This window comes from Perca flavescens, chromosome 14, assembly GCF_004354835.1.
Source record: "Perca flavescens isolate YP-PL-M2 chromosome 14, PFLA_1.0, whole genome shotgun sequence".
NCBI classification, from domain to species: domain Eukaryota; kingdom Metazoa; phylum Chordata; class Actinopteri; order Perciformes; family Percidae; genus Perca; species Perca flavescens.
The window spans coordinates 16,525,312-16,546,983 of NC_041344.1; the positions used below are offsets into that span (position 1 = coordinate 16,525,312).

A 21,672-nucleotide genomic window follows, 5' to 3' on the forward strand; every position below is an offset into this window, starting at 1 on the left:
TTAGCAGTTTCTTATTTACACATCCAGCAGATACTGAGCAACATTATCATTCATTTGGAGTTGTGTTTCTGTTACTGATGTAAGTCTAATCACTCTCTTTTAGCTCTCTACCAACTTCTGAGGGAATTATCCGGCTCTTTTCTCACAAGCTTGGCACATACTGTGTCTGTCTGCCGTTTGTTGCAGAGTAGGAAGTGTACAGTGGGTTTTTAGAGCTTTTCCGCTTAAAATGGCTGCCTGCTGCAGCCAAAAACAAAAAACAGCAAAGTTGCAGCCGGACACCTGGACAATGAAACAAACAAACAATGAAACTCACTGTAAAATTCTGTAAAGCCGAGGGAAGCTGCAGATTTGGGTGATAATTCTCTGTAGATTCATCACAACCCCTTTCACATCGTCATTTGATACATTCTTCTCAGAATAATATTGATTATAGTTGCTTTAAGGCATTTTAGCTGAACTCTTCCTTTTGCTGCTTCACATCAACAGCTGTCTGCTGACCAGATTTGGGAGACGGTACTTTTTTGTGAAGGAGCAACAGGAAGTGTGGACAGCGTCACCGAGGTTAGAGACTACTTTGATAAATCAAAGCTAGTCTCTGTATAGATTGTATGTTATAGTTTGATCCGTTTTAAGGAAAATAAGAGGAAAATGATTTTTGCTGCACCCCAAGGACTCTGACCACAATTGTTCAGTGTGAAGAGTGTTGAAACAATCAGTTTATTAAGTAATCAATTAAGTAATCCTCTAAACAAATATGCCAAAACATTTGGTTTGGTTGGCTATGGTTTGAGCTTTACAACATTCTTGCATTCTTAGTCTTCTACAATAATACATTGAATAGTTGAGGTGGTTGAGGGGTTTGAATTGTTGATTTTCTTGATTTCAATGGTTTTCATTTTTTCTTTCTTCAATGTTTTATTAGGTCTCACATAATACATAACTTGTTCAGTCTAAGTCTCATACTGCTAATGGTGTAATATTGAGATTACTTTTAAGTATGGTAATGGTTTAATATTGATATTGTAATTTGTTCTCAATGAGAAAACTCAAAATGTAAAGGCTGTTATAAGGCTGTTGGTCATGCATCTCATCAGTGCGCTCTACAGAATTCATAAAATCCATGATACTACTTCAATATGAGCCTTACCGTCAAACATTCTTCAGAATGTGTTAAAAAAGGAACATCAAAGTGAAGATGCTGTAACTTTTCTGAACATTTCTTGACAATGTTTCATTACTGCTGGGCAGGTCTATAATCTATTTTCTTTGAGACTTCCTTCTTAAGTCGTGATCACACAAATATGAGAGCTTTCATTCTGACGGCAGGGCGAAAATTTATTAATAAATAAACACTGCATTTTTACATTCATCAACATGCGGTAAGAATAGCTCTAATTATCACAGGTGAATTAACACTTTCATTTTTGTGTCAAAAAATTAATTGTATCTCTTAACAGCTATTCCCAGGGGGAAGTTGAAGAAGAGAATGAGGAAGGTAAAAGGAGAAAAAAAACAGTGCAGACCACCAGGAGTGCTAATTGCTGCTTTCAAAGCCTTGCATCAGTGTTACTGTCTTTCCACAAGAGCGTACAGTGTCCCACAGAGAGATGCCGTAGGTAAAACCTTGTAACAAATACAAGGATGTCAAGTTTTGATCTTCAGGACCTGGCAGGGAAGTTCTCTTCATCTTCACTTAACCAGGCAAGCTGACCGAGAACAAGCTGTATTTAGAACAGCAACAGCGTGAGGTAACCTGTAGTGAGATAGGACTAAACTGCGTAAGTCATGTATTTGCATGCCCGTTATGAATCTTGACTTTGATCATTGTGTACACATATTTATGGACCTATCAGTTATCAGGGAAAAGGCTTTATGACTGTGTGCAAAATCACAGGACAAAATGTGAAACAGAAAATATAGATTTTGTGGTCCAGTCTTTCTGTTAAAGGTTAAAACATACATATTGCACTGTATCGGGAGAGAGAAACGGCTGCAACTCAGGATTATTTTAATTATCAGTTAATCTGTCAATTATGAATCAATTCATTGTTTGGGAACTCTGTGATGGGCATTTTTCACTACGTTCTCACAACCAGAGCCCAAGGTGATGCCTTCATATTCTTTATTTTTTTTGCCCAACTAGCACCCCAAAACCAAAATACAGAATATTCAAGTTACTATCACATAAAATGGAGAAAAGCAGCAAATCCTCACATTTGAGAAGCTGGGAATCGATTAATGGACTCATTGTTTCAGCTCTACTGTGAAGTAGCCTGTGATCCTTTTTTTATTTTTTTAGAAGGAAAAAGAGGTGAAGACTGAATAACCTTATGACAAAATGGGTAGACTCTCTCACTTTTCCTTTTAAATCTATGTGTATGTTCCTCTGACTGACAGAATATTTGAATGGGCATGCCCTACAGTATATGAGTGTCTTTAACTCTTCTCCCATTTTGTGTGTTTATGTCTGAGTGAATATCCTAGTACCTCATATGTGACTGAATGACAGAATGAGTGGGAGGTAAATGTAGGGATCACTTCATGCATGCGTACTGTGTGCATGTGTGGTCAACCCACCAGTGAATACCACTGCATTAGCTAGGCCATTAGCACATTTAGCTGTCTGTAATGCCCGACTGTTAGTGACACGTTTGGGTCCCCCCTCCACTTAGCCACCGCATTTGATAGACTGGACTGACATGCCAGGTGACAGTAATGTCACCTGGCATGTGAGAGTGGTGCCACTGCTCTGGAGACCACATGAGATGTTGTTGGCCTTCCATCTAAAAAAGTAAAAATGAGGTTCCTGTCAGGTATATCATTACAGTAACATTTAAACAATAATAACACGAGTGAGATATACATGCAATATAAACACTGATGTGCTGCTGTTGTAGACTCATACATTTACAGTGTGATACGTTTAGACAACTATCTGACCAAAAAGGGTTTGAATATTCTCAATCCACAAAAGTTCCATAAAAAGATTAAAGCCTGTGTAGCCAAGGCCTGATATACTGTAGCTCATGCCTTTGTGCCATAGACCTTTATGCATAAAAAGCCACAATAGGGCATAGCTACCAACACTCCCGTTTTTTCCCAGGTTTCTCCCGTTTTTTAGCCCTATCTCCCGGACCCCTCCCGGTTTGTTATTTCTCCCGGGAAATTCCCGTAATTTGCATGGTCCAAACTCCTTTTTATAAATAATCAGACCAATATGTTTGTTTAATGTTGACCAGTTGCCAGATCTTGTATGAAACTCATCCTATTCACACAATCCACACACCATATACAATTTTCAACCTGTTTGTCACCTCAACCTGGCAACCTATAACCCAGTTGCGCAGTTGATCTTTGCGCAAGCTTCCGGAAAGTTCAGACCAGAAAGCGAGCAGATAAAAATGGCAGGTGAAGGTGGTGTTCCCGCAAAAAAATCAAAATATAGCTGTTTCAGTGTTGACAGTGTTGGGCGCAACAATTTCCATGCATCTTACAGAGTCATATCAACAACCTCCACGCTTTTTGTAAGGTGTGTCACATTGATTTCATAGTAGCGCACGGCAGGGAAAATGACATTACCCAGCACATTAAAACAGCAGCACCATCGCGCAAAAGAAGCACATAAGGGCACACGGGTGATTTCATCCTTCTTCACGAAAGAACAGACAGAGGCAGAAAACGTGAAGCAATCTGAACTCAAGATGGCAATGTTGGTAGCACAGACTTACAGTCAGGGAGTAAGCTTCGCTTCAGAACTCGAACCTCCTATGGCGCCATTTTGATGCTACAAAGAGATCACCTCCCGTTAGCGCTCCACTGATTAGCATTCATTTTGACGGCACTTGACAGTGAATAACTTTACATCTGAAGTTTAAAGACTCTATTTGTCCATTGTTTAGTTCTAAATAAACACGACAATGTATAAAGGGCTCCATTACCTTGTACCTCACGTTATGGCTCCGTAGCAGACGTTTTTGTAAAAATAGGCTAACGATTGTGTCGCATAGTAGAGGAATTACCGTATAGTACAGGAGAAGCTTGCAGGCAGTTTCGACTTACATGAGCTGTTTAGGTTTAATTACTAATGTTAACTAGCATTTTAGTTAGCAATAATTAGCCTGTGCCCATGTTATCTCCTTAAATATACCTACACTCTCCGTCTCTGTAAGATTGTGAATGATTGAGATTTCTCTTGGCATAGCTACAGAAGACTTACAACTTTCAGACACGTTGCTAACGTCACATTTACGTCGTCTCTCTGTTGGAGGCTGCGCAGTAAAGCTGGCCATCAGCGGAAAAGTGCTTCTCTTAGCCTTCACTGGTCTCCGTCCAGAGCAACGGGGTCTATTGGTCCATTATTTACTGTCTATGCTTACAGTACACTTAACAGTAACACCCTGCCCCCCCAATGACACTATACATTCTGATCCTTGCACGCTGCGTTCACTTTGCAAGTTCTTAAAAAAATGAGAACATAATCAGTACTTTGTCACATATTTCATCTACACAGAAATATAAAACATAGACTTTACCATCTGGTTATTTCATATGGACTATTGAATTACCAGAAAACATGCTATGTCGTGTTATCAGAGATGTTCACAAGTCCTTTTTTGGAAGTCCAAGTCGAGTCTCAAGTCTTTGAGCTCAAGTCCAAGTCAAGTCTTAAGTCTTTGAGGGGCAAGTTCAAGTCAAGTCTCAAGTCTTTTGCCACGAGTCCAAGTCAAGTCTCAAGTCTCTGGCCATCTGATCTTTCCCTAACACTGTATTGTAAATCTTATGAATTCAAAGTATGCCCTGTAGCTACCATCCATACAGTACAGTATCAAAATCAGTTGTAGGATAACTTCATGGGGTCTACTTAACACATCCCTCTCGCCCTTGGACCTGGTGAAATATTAACCTAAGTCTGTCACATCATATGGATACAACTATAAAGATACAATGTGCCTGTTCCCAGCATTAGCACAACACTTTGCAATGGTGTCGAAGTGGAAATCAAGAGAATAGTGGCAGCGCCACACCAGTTACAGAACAACATGCATCTCAGTGTCAGTCCAAATTACGCACAATAAACAGTTTGAACTCACTGATGTAATGCCATTTATTTATTTTCTGTTAGTACGCTCAGTTATTGAAAGCAAAACTACGAACAAAAGGCACAACTCCGGGAGGACTTGGTGTCGCCATCGTCAATGCATTTTTTTTATATGTGAGTGCGCGCAGATGAGGCATAGCGCATGCGTTACGTTGCACATTATGGCAAAGGGCAGGGGACATGCAGCTTGTCATACGTTTCCCCAACGTGTATGCGCCATTAAAAGAAAATAGAAATACATTAGTAAATTTAGAGTTAAAAAGCAATAATTGCATGAAAACAGGTTGTTGGAGAGTCTCAAAGCTCAAGTCCGAGTCAAGTCTGAAATCTTTTGGGTCGAGTCAGAGTCAAGTCTGAAGTCAGCTGTTTGTGCGACTTAAGTGCGACTCGAGTCCGAGTCTCAGACTTGAGTCCCCATCTCTGCGTGTTATAGCCTATATCATTATCGAGATATGAAATGATCTATATCAGGATAGAAGATTCAGGACAGATTTTGGCTATATCGCCCAGCCCTAAGCAACAATGTTTATAATGAATAGGTAAGTAAGTGATGCTAACAAATGCCAGATATTGTTAGATCCTTGTTTAAAGAATGTCTTCTTTCTACATAGATTTTTAGCAACCAATTTTAAGGACGTGTTTTCGGTAAGCACGTATATTTTCAATCTATTCAGTATCTAAAAACAAGGCCAATAATGGAGAAGTATTTGCAAGGAGAACACGTACAGTTGAAGTGACATAAGAAGATAATTACACTGGTTATATGCACAAGCTGAGGTGTACGTTGAGAAAATACATTTCTTTTCTCATTCTCCTCCAGTGTCTAACTACATGCTGTGGTTAGACACTGGACTGTCACTGTCAGACTAATCCGTAGGTTTAAATCCAAATGTGGATGATGTGAAGTGCTCCTCAATCTTGGCTCAATAGACTGCACACTGCCAGTTCACCATAAATGAGGCCATTTGATGAGCTAAGTTTGGACACAAGAGCCTAATGGCGGCATTAAAGAGCAGACCTGGAAGAATAGATGGCCGGAAATCAGTCACTTTAATCACCTGTTTCATTATTTAATAAATGGATGCCACCTGGTTGTACATGAAGGGTGTCAATGGGATCCTGGGTCTGAAGAGGAGTTAGGCATCCTAAAGCAGGGCTTTGGTGAGTCCAGTCCAGAGAATCCTCTTTATTTTCAGCAGAGGCAGGAACGCATTTGTCTGGCTCAGACTGTGTGTTTGCTTTTTTGAGAGATAGTTTTCTATAGAAATTGATAATATCTGTGTTGGTCCAATTCATCTTTGGAAATGAGGTCATTTCTTTAATCTCCTTCACTGGAGATTGCATCGTTATGATGAAAATCCAAAGAAACTGTCTTCACAGGGGTTGGAAGGTGTAGCGGTATTACAATCTGTTACTTCAAGTTCTGCTTTACTTTATGTGTTTGGCTGATTGAATGATTGGGGGCAGCCAGATGCAAGCTGGAGCCCTAGTTGGGTCTGAATCTGGATCAGTTTTTTTCTCTACATGAGCAAGATAACTATCTTGCATATCATGTTTTCTGTATAGTGCAGAGTTAATTATGAATTTGAAGAAACATCAAAATGCATGAAAAATTTGACCCTGCTTCCTTTTAAAGATGACCTATGCTTGTGTGAACAGTTCATCTCAGCTTCTTTTTTATTTAACCGTAATGTTGAAGGACAGCACAAACAAAACTGACCTCAGCTTTAGTTGAACCATTTGAATTCTGGGTAAAGGTCAGGATACAGGAAAGGTAACCCAAGCTTATAGGATGATCCACGCTCTCGCATCCCAATGCAGTCCTACCGTCCACTTTTCATAGGCGCACACCACAGAGGAGATAAGAGAGAGAATAAGCTGTCAGCAGGCTGAGTTTGCCCGTCCCCTCTATATTCTTCACATTACTACAGAGGGAACAATGTGTCTGCAGTGGCAGGTGGCCATAGTTCATAATGTGCTGATGCTGACCAAGTGTCAGTTTGATCCATGGGATCGGTGAGTGGGATGGGGCTGTGGCTCCTGAATTCTTAAGCAAGCAACTGTGTGGTGCTCCTATGGGGATGGTTGGAGACATGATACAGATGAGACCGGCAACTATCTGCCTAATGGCAGACAGATACAAGGTAGAGAGAGCGGAAAAGAGAGATGGAGAGGAAAAAAGACAGAAGACAGGACAGATGAAGGGTTGAGTATTACGTTTGAAAAAGGCACAAAGGCAGGTACTGCACTTGTCATTCAGTGTTATTTGTCATCAAGGGCCTGTAACCGTGAAACTAATGTACTGTATCTGTCCCACAAACAGTAAACGTTAAGTGTTTGTAGGCCATTGTGTCGTAACAGTTGATGTGTGTTTGAATCAACTGCTGAGGCTAAAGATGTGCCTCATAAAAGAGTTCCTCCATTTGTGGGTTAGAAAGCAAACAAAGTCCTCAACACTGTCTGCCAGTATTATTACCTATGTGATAATGCATGATGGGGCATTCTGATGTAAGATTTTAATGAAAGAGATGAAAACCGAGATGGCCAGTTAGCAAAGGGAACCAGGGAGTCTGTTTATAAAATGTCTTTAATTATTTTAGTTGGATGTATTCGGTTTAACACATTGAAAGGCAGGGCAATAAAAACAATACAAATGCTGATCGCAATAGACAAATGTTCTTAATCGCATCACAGAAACAAAGCTATTTCTAACCATTCATATGTCAATCCTTTAAGGAATGGAAAGGCCACTTCACAAAATAGGCACAAGGTTTGATAAGCTTGATAAACACACCACATGCCCTTGTTTTGGTTTTAGAAGTGAGGTGAAAGAGACGACGCGCTCATTCATTGTAACATGATCACATGATAACATACACAACTAGAGGGGCACTCGGAGAGCGCAGATCTCTGCCAAGGCATGACCAATATCACAATGTTTAAGCAGTGTAAATTTTCCCAGTCGGCAACTAATTTTTGCGATTTTCCCGACACCATATGCACAAATGCTCAATCTTGCAATGTTAACTAAGGTGAAAAATTATTTGTGTATTCGCCACGTGATTCATATCAATTTCAAGGTTCTTCCTTGGCCCATGCTATATGCTTCTACCAAGTTTCATGAAATTGGGCCAGTAGTTTTCTATTTTCCTGCTGACAGACCGACCAACAAACAAACCAACAAACGGACAAATCAAACCTAAAATAAAACCTCCTTGGTGTAGGTAATAATAATACACGTCATATTCAGATTCTGAACCTACTAATAGGGAATTTTAAGGGAAAGCTCAAAAATATCTACTTAATTTGTATCATGAAATATATTGAGATCAACTTTTCAAAAATTGTTTCCATATCGCTCAGCCGTAACCCAAAGTTAGTTCAGCTAACTAGTAATGTAGCATAGGTACTGTTGCTGTAGTTACTTGCGGTGATTTAGATCAATGGTTAAAGGGCTGACTGGACTGTTTGAGGTGTCCTGAAATTTTACTGGACAACTACCAGCCAACCAGAAACAAGCATTTTATGTAGCTATGGTAAGATACTATCTTATTTAGAGGCAGTATTTCAGGTTGCATGTCTGTGTGCAGAATTTAAAATACATTTTTGAACATTGTGTTATATACTGCAGAAGTGGATTTGTTAAACCACAGCAGCCTAGGTAGAGAGACATACTTTTAGTCTGTAGCGCTGACACAAATAAACTCAACTTTGGACATAGTTAGGATACAGTTGTTTACACACACACACACACACACACACACACACACACACACACACACACACACACACACACACACACACTCCTTGGGGCAGGTTTTACAGTGAGCGATGAGCCGAGTGAGGGTGATCAAAGCAACAAAGCACAGCACACATCTTGAGCAAAAAAAAAGTGTGACTCACACACGCATTGACAAAGCTACTTTATCAGTCTCAGGATCTGACTCAACTGCATTTACATAATTCAACAAACTGTCACATTCACAAATGCCCACTGGAGCCCGAGTCATTTGTTTGAAATAGATAAATTAATTAAGTGATGAGTAAAATATTTACAGTGACAATATTTTAATGTCACCTAAACAATGCACGTGATGAACTGTAACATGCCACAGTATGTGTGGATTTAATAAAATGTTCACTCAATGAAGCTTGTTTTCAATAGCTTGAGTGTTTTTAGTTAATCAGTGAAAGGAAAGTCAGATAGTGTCGTGTGAATCTGATGGTAATGGTAGATAACAGAAAAAATGCAGATAATCAGACTTATTTTTTAAGGATGTTTCACCTACAGCTAACAAAAATATGTTTTTGTGCGCAGGTATGTTTATGTATACAGCTCGGTAATGTTTTCTTTTCCTTTGTACATATTGTACTGTGTCGGTGGGTTTACCCTCCACAACATCCCTGACCCCAGCTCATCTTCTCTCATTGTCCCTCTTTACGCCCTCCCTCCTCTTTTATTTCCAACTACTCCCTTCTTCCCTCTTTCTCTCTTTCTCTTTTGCTCTTCCTCTGCGATTTATTGCACGGGGCAGGCAGACAGCAGAGAAACCTCCCTGTATGGAACGATCTGTCATCTCAACATTATCATCCAAACACACCGCCTTCCATATTGTGCTACAAGGGCTTGGGCAAATTGCTATTTTTATGGGACATGATAAAGGAAATGCTACCTTATGTTCACATTTTTTACTGCCCAATGTTAGAGCAGGACATGCCATGATTCACTATATTGGAAGTGTGTGTGTGTGTGTGTGTGTGTGTGTGTGTGTGTGTGTGTGTGTGTGTGTGTGTGTGTGTGTAGGTTGAAAGGGAGAAAAGGGACATGAATATTGTTGTAAAATTGTCAACCATTAGACAGTTCTACAGAGGTTTCACTCAATAGATCCTCTAGTTATGTCAGTCATAACCGCAATGAGGCATGAGAGTCTTGCACGGTTGGTTTAAATTAGAGAAAATAAATTAAGTGATACATTAATTTCATTAACAAATGGCAACACTACTGTATATAGTATATGTTTAATCTCTGTTTCAAATGGATTACACATCTAATATTTCTAATCTATTTGGGTCAACTACTTGTTCTCATAAATCAAAAAGCCAGAGAGCCAGAAAGGGTAAAAGGGTGAAATAAAATGTGTGAGAGAGAGAAAAAAAATAACTCTAAAGGCAAAAGGTAAACCTATTACCATGTTCTGTGGGTAAGACAAGTGCATGTTGACTTCATCTGTCTGCTCTCTTTTCTCCTCTCTTCTCCTCTCCTGTCTTTTTCCTCTCCTTCAATCCTTCTCTCCCCGAGCCCTCGGCATGCCTGACAGCCAGTGCATCACCAAACTGACAGGCCCTCAAACCGTGGCCAAGAAAGCGAGCATTAATTAAGTCATTGCTGGACTGTAATTTCCTTGAGAAGTAAAAAAATTTCCTCACACGCGAAAAGGTTACCAAGACCTTTTCTGTGTCAAAATTACCATGCGTCATGAATATTAATGCGCTTAATGAAGACAACCTTTGGTTCATCAAGAATGTTCCAGTAGCAGGTGCCAAGCTGATAAACTCACTCGGTGAAGGCTGTTTTTTCAGTTTTTCTTCTATCTCTTTCTTCTTCTCTCAGTTTTATGTCAGATCCTTAGAGAGTCAGTTATTTAAATCAACATCTTGCTATCAGAATTTACTGACTCACATGAAAACACACACACACACACACACACACACACACACACACACACACACACACACACACACACACACACACACACACACACACACACACACACATACATCTTAACACCTTCTCCTCTTATTCACTTTTCCTTGTCCTTGGGTTTGTTTCTGAGGCCGGCTGCCTTTGGTCGTCAGATTTTCAAAAAAAATGTTGATTTATAACCTTTTATTTCTAAGACTGTGCGAGAGAATAAACTCACACATGCCCTGTACATTTAGCTGCTTAAGTTCAGTCAAGCCTGTTAGCAAGCCAGTTGAATCCTTAAACATGTTTCAGACATGCTCCATAAGAAATCCTGAATGTGTAAGTGAATGTTTTAATATTTGAAAGTTCCAATGAAAATCATGAAATATTTTTGGATTTAAGTGTGTAACATAACAGGAGTTGTTCGGCTTCAGGGAACATTTTTAAGTTTGAGTCAGGCAAACTCCCTGCAAGCAGTCTCCTCGTGTGATAAAATATCACACAAGAAGGCGGGGGACCATAATTTTGGAAGCTATGACGAACTGCCGAAAACGCATATTAACTGGAAATTTAGAATGAGTTTTTGCACAGACAAAGGACAGTGGATCAGTGGAGTTAATTGCTAGCACTAGCAAATAATTACTGTTAGCTTATAGACCACCATTTTCCGTTAGTTTGACTCTATACATAATAATAAATAAATAAATAATTAAGGGAAATTATGTTTAGGGCCTTTTTACATCAAATTGCATTGTGCCTGGGCTGTGCTTTCTTTTGTGTCACTATCAATTAGCACAAGAAGTCCAAAGTAAAATAATTTCATATCACATAATATGGGATTTGCAAAGGACTTGTCAAAGAAACTTGTCTTAACAACATGGATTGTTTTGTCTGTAGCTGATAAACCCGTTTTTGCATTGCTGTCTACTGTATAACTTGTCACGGCGGGCAGCACTGTATGACTTGAGAGTTTATTTGGCCTCAGAGGAAAACCAGTGATTTGCATGATCGGGGTGATTCATATTAAAGATGACTGCTGTCTTCACTTCATACCCAGATATCACTGAGTGACCACAATCATATTCCTTTTTAATTTTTAAACATTGATTTTGAAATAACCATTCGTAAACAGTGATGGCGATGCTACATCTTACCGGGTGAGAAAAAGTCACCATGTGGCATTGACAGAGTCTTTGGTCTCTCTAGCTCTGTGGCTGAGCTGCCCCTGTACTCCTCCTCCTCCTCTGCCACGCCGCTGCCTATTATTTCTGTTGTGTAATTGAGATGCAGAAACATTGACAGAACTCATTTATGGCAATAGAGAACTGTGTAATGTGGAAGGGAACACAGATTATTACATCAACAAGCTCACACACACACATACACACCCACATACATACATACACACACACACACACACACACACACACACACACACACACACACAAAAGCAGATGGACACATGTAATTTTGCACCATGTTTGAAGAGCTTCAATTGTTCTGTACTTATGGTCTCATGTAGCCAGGGAGGCAGAGGTGAAAACATGTTGGCTGATTGCTTCCCACCCTGTTGCATCCCTGTGAGTGTGTGCACAGGTGTTTATTGTGAGAATCGCACATCAGTACGGCTATGAGGGACTGGCTATTGAAATGGGATTGCAGTCTTGTCTGGTGCTTTCATTAAGCCAACAAATCAAGCCATTTAAACAAGAAAATGGCAACAAAAACTCAAATCAGAGAGGTTTATCTGTGTCAAAATGCTAAGAAATCTCTTGAGTCTTTTGTCTCCCTTTCATATTGCTCTTCATATTCTTCCTGCATCAGGATGACAAAGAAGGTGGTTCATCCTCTTGAGACAAAGGACCTCACTCACACACATGTGGACACACTCTCAAACACGCACGCATACTCACACATACGCAAGAGCACTGAGGTCTGCTGTCATACACCTCTCATTAATTCCTACCTGTCAGCCGGCTCCCCCTACCGTATCGGCCCCCCGAAAGGTGACAGCTTTCCAATGACTGACAAAGGCTCTTTAGGTGATACAGAAGATCCCTAGCAACCGCCGGCTTCTGTAAAGTGCCCCTCAAATGTCACTTTTGCTGCTCCGAGACGTTCGCACACACACACCCACACATAGTATTTTTAAAACAGAGGCCTGCTCTCAAGTCGTCAACCATCTTTGACATCCAGAGGCAATGGATGTCACAGAGGCCTCAGCTCTTAAAGCTTTTAACATCCGAGAGAGATGGCGTTGTTTGACAGTGCTATTGGTGGATGCTATTGCTGCGTGTCGTTTCCCCCCCCAAGTGCATTGGATTTGCTTGTTTTTTTCTGTTGTACGAGGCAGATAAGGAAGAGCAAGAAACAGAACCAAACTTTCCATCCGTGTCCATTCAGCTGTCACACGTTGAGTGGCAACAGCAAGCAATATTGGTGTCGACTGCTAGTAGTTGGGAAGGGTCAAGTACATAGAAATGTTGGCTTCTTGTATTGACGTTATTCAGCTGTCGAGGCTCATTCCAGAGTGCAACCTTACCAGTGTTCAGTGTTATCTGTGTTGTAGAGCTGGTAATAGTGGGCAGAGAAGTGTAAAATATGTGTCTGTGGTAAAACTTCACACCACTTCACGAGGAACCGCACTTCTTCTTCAAGACCTTCAATATTCGTCCTAATAGTTGTCCCCCACCACCTGTCTCCATTTGACACAATTGACTGCAAACGTTAACGCCACTTTCTCTCAGAGTGACTTGAATTACTTAGATTAGTCTAATCTAAACACAGAGATGCGTCCAATAACTTTGTTTATAAATCCCATAAAAAAGGAGCTTCTGATTACCTTAACATGTCTTGTCTCATAATCATCAGATTTAGAATATTCATCAGTATAAAAGTAATCAAGGTGATTGTTATATTGGTGACTGGTATAGCCAAAGCAAGGGGACTTCTCATGAAACAGACTAACAAACTATATGTTTCACCTAAAAATGAAAAATCTACTTACTCTAAAATCATTAATTGATCTAAAAGTGGCATTATTAAAAAGTATGAAGAACTGGGCTTAAAACATCTATGTCAGCAGGAGGGCTGGAAAAGCATCTGGAACTAAAACTTACAACAATTTTGTAATGATGTAGTTAAGGCTAGCAGCAGCTTTACACTGGTTGCTGCAGTTTGAAAGTTGTGTGTGTGTGTGTGTGTGTGTGTGTGTGTGTGTGTGTGTGTGTGTGTGTGTGTGTGTGTGTGTGTGAGATTATCAAATTAGCAAGTATTACACACTGTGACTCAAATGAAAATCACCACAGGATATCACTGCTCAGAGAACAAAAGCCTTTGGTCTGTTGGTACGCTGTACACTTTCAACCAACCACTCCTGTGTAACTCAGAGGGTCGAGCGTGTTGCCTATTGACTTTATTGGGTCTGTCAATGTTTAAAATGTACACAGCAAGTATGCACGAGTGTTGGACTTATTGTTGGTATTTTTAGCCCTGATGCACTTTATCACAGAGTAGTGTATGTATATACTGTATATAATAATGGCATTTAACTGATAACACATCAGATTTTTTATAATCATAATCACCTTGTTAGATGTTAACTGGATTTAAGAGATTGAGTCCAAAAGCTGTCAGACCTTCTTCACATGAAAATCGGTGTGTAAAAAAGATGAGAAGAGCAAATGATGTTAAGATATGAAAAAGTGCCCCAGAAACCAATTATCACAAGAAATGGAGCAAAATGATTTCACATTCTTATGCACGCAGAGGATGTCGTGCAGGTTTAAATTAACTCCATCAGTAAACCAGATGATTACAGTAAACAACCACAATGTGACAAGGGCTCTGAGCAAATAGCTAGCTTCTCTCTATCCTTCATTTGAATGCAAATAGATTAAATGTGCAGGTACAGATTTGTAAGACTGACAAGTGTAGAATGTCTGTCAGTGGGGAAAACGATAAACTAAATCTACAACCCTGTTTTCTGCTTCACTGATGACAGAGACGACTGGGAAGTAACTGCTGATACTCTTACCATGCTGATTTTACACACTACTGCATATGTTGACCTACTCCTATAAAACCCTTACAGGTCATTTAACAGAAGAATGGCTGATAATAAGTTATACACAGTTGCATCATTTGCTTCTTGTAATTTCTGAAATATTTTGTTATAACGTGGTTTATCTCCTTGTATCTGTCATTTAATCCGTTTCCAAGGTTATTTACTGCGTTGGAGTCAGTCATGTTGCACTTTGAACCTTGCTGCAAGATGATAATGGAGATTCAGTTTTACACTCTCCAACACCAAGGGACTATCACCCTTTAAGAATGAGGAACATGTTGAGAATATATAGCTCAGGGATCCCTGCAGAAATTAATTATATAACCTATTGTAGCATGCTTCAAAAGTTCACGGTGCATGAAAAACTTAATATGCATGGCCTTCACCTTTACAGGCTCATAAAATTGTAGAGTTGTGCTTAATTCTTTTTTTAATAATATGACAGTGATAATTTATTAAGACCGGCATATGTTAATAGCACTCTACATGGCTGAGACTTTAAAAAGTTGAGTTTGATGTCCACTCACACAACCACAGAAAGGTCAATACTATTTTTTAATATGGCTCTAAAGATATTCATGTTCTCAGTCACACTTTTAATTTGGACTTTGTGGACAGCAGTGGAATTAATACTACTGTATTAAAAAAAAAAAATCAGGGGTTTGGGGTTTTGTGTGTGTAAAATACATTATCACAATCAAGGTTTTTCTGTGATTACATTGTATGATTTAGTGGGATAACCTGTGTGAGTTGACAATACATAAGGGAAGTACAACTGTGACATTATACACAGGCTCACATGGTAACTATACTCACACTTTTGTCATAAAAGTTAATTTGATTCCTCGCAAACCAGCTGCCTTTTTCATGGTAGTCTGTAATGTAAAAGATTTGCCGTTTAACATTATGTTTATATATAAGTAACCTATATTATTATTTTCAGTTTGTATATTTGTTCAGTGTAGACAAGATATCTACTACCTCAATGTTCTACTCAACCCATATCTTCACTGTGCTGTCTGTGTGATAGGCTAAACAAACTGAAATTTAAAAAATGACCAATTAAAAAACAAAAACCTTGTCATGCACATGTATTAGCTGGATGTATGAAGTCAGGGCTGTGCGTGTTCTCAGACCAGACCAGGGCAGGTCTGCCTATACTACGTGATTACGCCTCTCTGACAACCCAGCAGCCTGGTAAGGTCAAGCCCTACAGAGTGTCAGAGAGGTGGGATGATGATGTATCTCAGTGATGCCTCAGTTTTTAACCTCTTGACTTTGTTGTTTTTCTCCTTTGCGTCAGTGTCAACTATTTTGCCCATCTACCGGGGATGTGTCTCAGTTGGACAGTCCAACTATTAACCCTCTGTATACCTGGGCAGTAAAAACCTTTCTCCTTCTCATACTTTCTGTTGGTTGTTCCTCATATTTTGGCAGCACGGCAGCCCAGTGGTTACTGCTGTGGCCTCACAGCAAGAAGGTTCTGGGTTCAAATCCAGGCCTTTCTGTGTGGAGTTTGCATGTTCTCCCTCTGCGTGGGTTTTCTCTGGGTTCTCCAGTTTCCCCCACCACTAAAATTATGTTCCCCTCCCTCTCCCTAACTAGCTGATGTGTGGTGAGCGTTCTGGCGTCTGGCGTCGTAAGGCGTTGTATGGCTGCCGTGCATCACCCAGGTGGGTGCTACACATTAGTGGTGTTAGAGAGCAGTCCCCACCCCCCCTCCCACCAAATGCGCTTTGAGTGTCTATGATAAAGCGCTATATAAATATAATAAAATTAAAAAAATTAAAATAAAATATTCACTCAAAACTAAATTTGGTGAATTTTCCACCTTTATTCTACTACTTTCTAATGATGCAACACAGGCTATATTTGACTCAAAAGTGACTTCTCCAAACATTTGAAGGCTGTTTAAAGACCATACATTTGTTGTAAACTATATTATGTTCATAGATGAGTTTACTCTGAAATCACCCACATTAGGTTTCCATAGTCGGGAACATTTTTGGAAAAATCTCTACAAATTTCAGTGGCAGACGTTTGTTAGAAGACACCATTTACTGGCATAATGCAACAAATCAGGCATCATTTTGAGACATGGAATATTGACCCCTGTGCTGGTTTCACACACTAAGAGGTGATTTAATAAAACTAAGTTGTTTTTTTCCATTTTTCTTGCCAGTTAAATTCGATAACATTACTTTGTGTCCACTCCAGATAGAATTCCATTGTGTGTGCACTATGGAGGTATTCAGGGTCAAAGTTCAATTTACTTAGCTGTGAATTCTGGTGAAAAGATTTAGAAATTGCTTGCCACTATGGTTTAAGCAGCTGCTCTCTCCATTGGAATTCAAAATGCTAAATGTCACACTTGTGCGTTTGGTGGGAAAGCCATGTTGTTGTGATGTATCACAAATGTTAATGTGTATGCTACCTTAATCTTGTGAAATGAACAGGTCTCTCCAAAACGTAAAACGCCCACAGAATTTACTATCCATCCTTAAAAGAGTTAGCTCTTTAATAACAAGTCCTGTGTGTTGTACTGTCATGGGAGCACATCTAGTAATATATTTATCATAAATGCACCATCATAGTCATCAGATGATAGTCCTGTCATTTTAGAATGAAACAACCCACAAAGACAAGTCTTTATAGCAAAAGCCGTTTACACACAGTGTATTTATTAACTCACATATGCTGCATTTTCGTCACAAAAACAGAGAGATGTACTCTTCTCCGTGATGATCGCAAGTGGCTTCAAGGTGACAACAGCTGCTGTGATCCGGATGTCTTGCCCTAAGCCAATCTTCCTGTGTGCTGCTGCCTCGGTAGAGATGTCTCTTGTTGTTAGCATGTAGTAGCGGATATTTCAGCGGATAATGCTGCAGACTTCGCTGGAGAAGCTGAGGTCAGGAAATCGGCTATTCTTAGTGTGACCTCAGTCATAATTCCCATTATGTCTGAAAACAAATGGGTATAACTCAAATCCCAAAATGAGAGTCTAAATTGTACAGTAAAAACATTGGTAAATCTGTGTTTGTCAGATAATTTGAGTTAGGACAACACAATGGGACGCTGCTATGCCAGATTTTTCTCGTTTCCCTCTTGGTGTTGGTGTGTCTTTGCATCAGCGTCTCTGTATGAGCAATGGGGAGGGAGGAAAGAAGCTTGTGTGTGTGTGTGTGTGTGTGTGTGTGTGTGCGTGTGCGTGCTGTGGTCGGTGTGTATGTGGGGAGCGGTGCATGTGTCTGTGCTCAGGTGGCACATACCCTAGGTAAATCATTTCAGATCCATTTATTCAGAAGCCTGTGTGCAGACGACACCTGCACAACGCTGCCAAAGAAGTGCCACAATGTCAGCGACTTCGTTTGCAGCTCTGACCTCCCCCGGCTGCCGTGTGTGTGTCAATGTGCGTGTGTTTTTGTGTAAGCATATATATATACATTCATGTGTCTATTCGTATTCTGTGTCTTTATGTTGCTCAGTCAAATGTCTTATTTAGAGAGAGAAATAACAGCAGAGGAAGCTCTTCTGTCATCTGAACGTCTGTGTTATTGCTGTGTTGCTTTCAGTGATTCCTGCTTTAAATCTAGCTTCACTCCCGAGGATGATTAGTTAATTTAATTACTCTAATGAATGCTAAAAAGGAGGATTGTTTGGTTCTTTAGTAGCAAATTAATTTTTTTAAACGCCTGAGATCAAATTGATGGTATTTTTAGTCTGGATGAATTTTCTTTTTTTTTTTTTTTTATATGACAGCTGTCTTAATCTGTGTTCAAAATGAGCTCGTTTGTGTGTGTCATTTGCGCGCTGACAGTCAGTTGTGACAGTTGTAAAGTGTTCTTGAAAAAGCGCCCGACGTGGACACTCAAGACAGCCAGACGAAAGATTTGCAGGTCTGTGATGTCTGTGTGTCAAATTACTTATCTCACTAAGCATATGCTGGCACTTCAGAATCATATACTTCAAACCCGCGGCCTTCAAAAGCGTCAAAACGGACTGTCTTATTCAACACATCAGTCATGTAGCCACCAGCAAAATGAGCGAGATGTCATTTGCACTCAACAAAAAGCTTCCCGAGACATTTAAAGACACTCTTGATGACTGTTTCAATTTGGAGAGACTGTTAATGATATCGTCTCAGCTGCCTTTTGCCGAGGGTTTTTTGGAAGATACAAGTAAACGACAAAGAGTACTTAGATGTGCACTTCAGCTAAAGCTTTGCCAATTATTCATTTGAATCCTGAAGACAATTAGTAAATTACTATGGCACCCATTATCCAGCTGTTGCCCTGGATTTTTGAAGAGCGAGCCAATCGTAGGGTCAATTTAATCTGCCAGTTAAGACAAAACATAAAATAATGATTCTCTCTCTATCACACTATCACACATGTTGTGTGCCAATAAAAGTCTTCTTTTGTGTGATGAGCCTAAAATAAAATTCTACAAATAATATTGACCTAATAATAGAGAAAAACGACAAAAATATCTTTACCAAACACCCGCTGTGCTTTCTTATTCACAGTTTTCGTTAGTTTGAACACACACACACACACACACACACACACACACACACACACACACAGGCCTTGAGCTCCGAGCTTGGTTTGTAATGTTCCAAGTGTGAGATAGGGTTAAACTATTTCATTGCACTAATTGGCCAGTGTCATTTCTGACGTTTGGATAAACAGCGGAAAAGAGAGAAAGCTGAGACAAATGATGGCTAATTAAACGTGTGTGTGTGTGTGTGTGTGTGTGTGTGTGTGTGTGTGTGTGTGTGTGTGTGTGTGTGTGTGTGTGTGTGTGTGTGTGTGTGTGTGTGTGTGTGTGTGTGTGTGTGTGTGTGTGTGTGTGTGTGTGTGTGTGCGCGCAGAGAGAGAGTTTTGACAGAAACCATCTGACAAAAAAATGACTAAACGAAACACCCAGCTTGACAAAAGCAACAACTACTTCTTGCGATGGAAACTTAACATAAAGAGAAAACTACTTTCTGCTTTCTTTGAAATCCTCAACTTCTCTCTAATTGGGTTTCATTCAGTGCTGACTGGGAGGGAAAGGGAAACAATGATTGGACACATTTAGTTTGGAGTATATTGGCAGGAGCAAGCAATTTTAGGCTTCAACTAGAAGTGTTTTATCCTGGTAAGAAGTTTTCTTACTATTTTATTTCCTAAATTGAATGAGAATTTTCATTAAATAGCAGGCAAAGGTGTATATGTAAATCTTTCTCTAGTTATCCCTGGCCCTCACGGCTGCTAATGATCTGATAAAACAAAACTCTGATAAAACCCCATCTTAAAGGAACAAGAAAAAGGAAGATAGAGAGAACAAATGGGGAAGCAAACTCTTAAAATGAGCTGAGGCATGTCTGAACTCCGACCAACAGGGGACATTTGTTTTCAGAGGTAGCGTGTTGGCCCACCACATCATCCCCGGGGAGATATCTTCCTCACCATTTCTCTGCTACTTCACCTCGTGTTACAGCCTCTCTCTCTCTGTCTGACTGACTCACACATGTGGACGCACACACACAAACATACACACATGCTCACATACAATCCCTCAAACCCTCGCCCAACCCCCCCAACTCGCCTTTCTCGCATTTGACCACTTGTCAAGGGATGTTTATGGGCCATTGTTTGCAGTGCTGATGATCATTGTCACCGGTTGATTCCATTACCCATAGTCCTCTGATGGATGGGGCCTACCCTGACGTCCACTGATACGGGTGTCCTTGACCACTGGGGCAGACGCAGTGAACGGAGGGGGGGTGGAGAGTCGGATCTTCTTTTTTTTTATTCAGTAGAAACAATGTATCATACTATTGAAAATATTTTAAGGTGCTTGATTTGCTGGTGGAATGAGGCACAACTGTGGTAGAAAATAGTTTCTAAAATAGTTCCAAAAAATGTTTAAGCATGCTCAGCACATTTCTGAAATGTTGGCAAAATAAAATATGAATCAGTGTGTTTCAAACAACAAAGTGACAAGATTATATATTTGATAGATGATTTTTTTTTTTTTTTTTTTTTACATTATTATCGAAAAAGGAAATTGGATTTCAGTGTGGGCATTAGCTAGCCTAGAAATCTAGACGCACCCTAGCGGCAGCAAATTTAATTTGCAGCCAGGGGGGTCTAGGCACTCTCCGTTGACTTGCGAGCTGGAAAAAAAAAAAAAACTGGTCAGGCCAATCACATCGTGTATGGAGTCGGTAGGCGGGCTTATGGCTGCTGCTGGGAACAGCGGTCTTCTGGAAGACTTGGAGTTAAGCTTTTCTTTGAGAAAAGAACAAAGAACGGCATTCTTAAAAAAGGAAGATGTGTTCGGAGTTTTGCCGACCGGATACGGCAAAAGTTTAATCTATCAACTAGCTTCACTACCTTCTTCGTTGCTCTGCCTGGTTGTAGCGCTATCCTATTACATGCAGAGGGAATTTGAAAGACAACCGTTTATCCCGCCCCTCAGATTGAGCTCTGTCAATGGTGAGTTCCCAGACCCTACATCTTGATGTGGGTCTGGCTTGTCAGGCTAGGCATTAGCTGTAAATTAAATGACAAAAGACATTGTAACTGTACGTACTCCCGATACAACCAAAGTTCTATTTATTCTTTAGTCTCAGTAACATTGAAGCAACGTCAAAGTAGCCTAAAAACCGGACCTCCCATTTAAACAGACTTCCAGCCGTCCAGCAGTTGGATGGACCAATCACAACTGGGGCGGGTTGGTCTGGCTATCTCTGAAAGGTGTATTTCAGAAAAAACTAAATAATTTTCCAGTATGGGAACTTTTCCACCTTGGCTGAGCATCAAAACATTT

General features: G+C 40.1%; 1 long non-coding RNA gene across 1 annotated transcript; it reads right to left on the reverse strand.

The window, feature by feature from the left end:
* Positions 1-1,361: 1,361 nt before the first annotated feature.
* On the reverse strand, positions 1,362-3,769 carry LOC114568606 (uncharacterized). Its single transcript, XR_003694295.1, has 3 exons — positions 3,732-3,769; positions 2,581-2,786; positions 1,362-1,756 (listed from the first exon to the last, which is right to left on the reverse strand). It is a non-coding gene; the product is annotated as an uncharacterized LOC114568606 (long non-coding RNA).
* Positions 3,770-21,672: the final 17,903 nt, after the last annotated feature.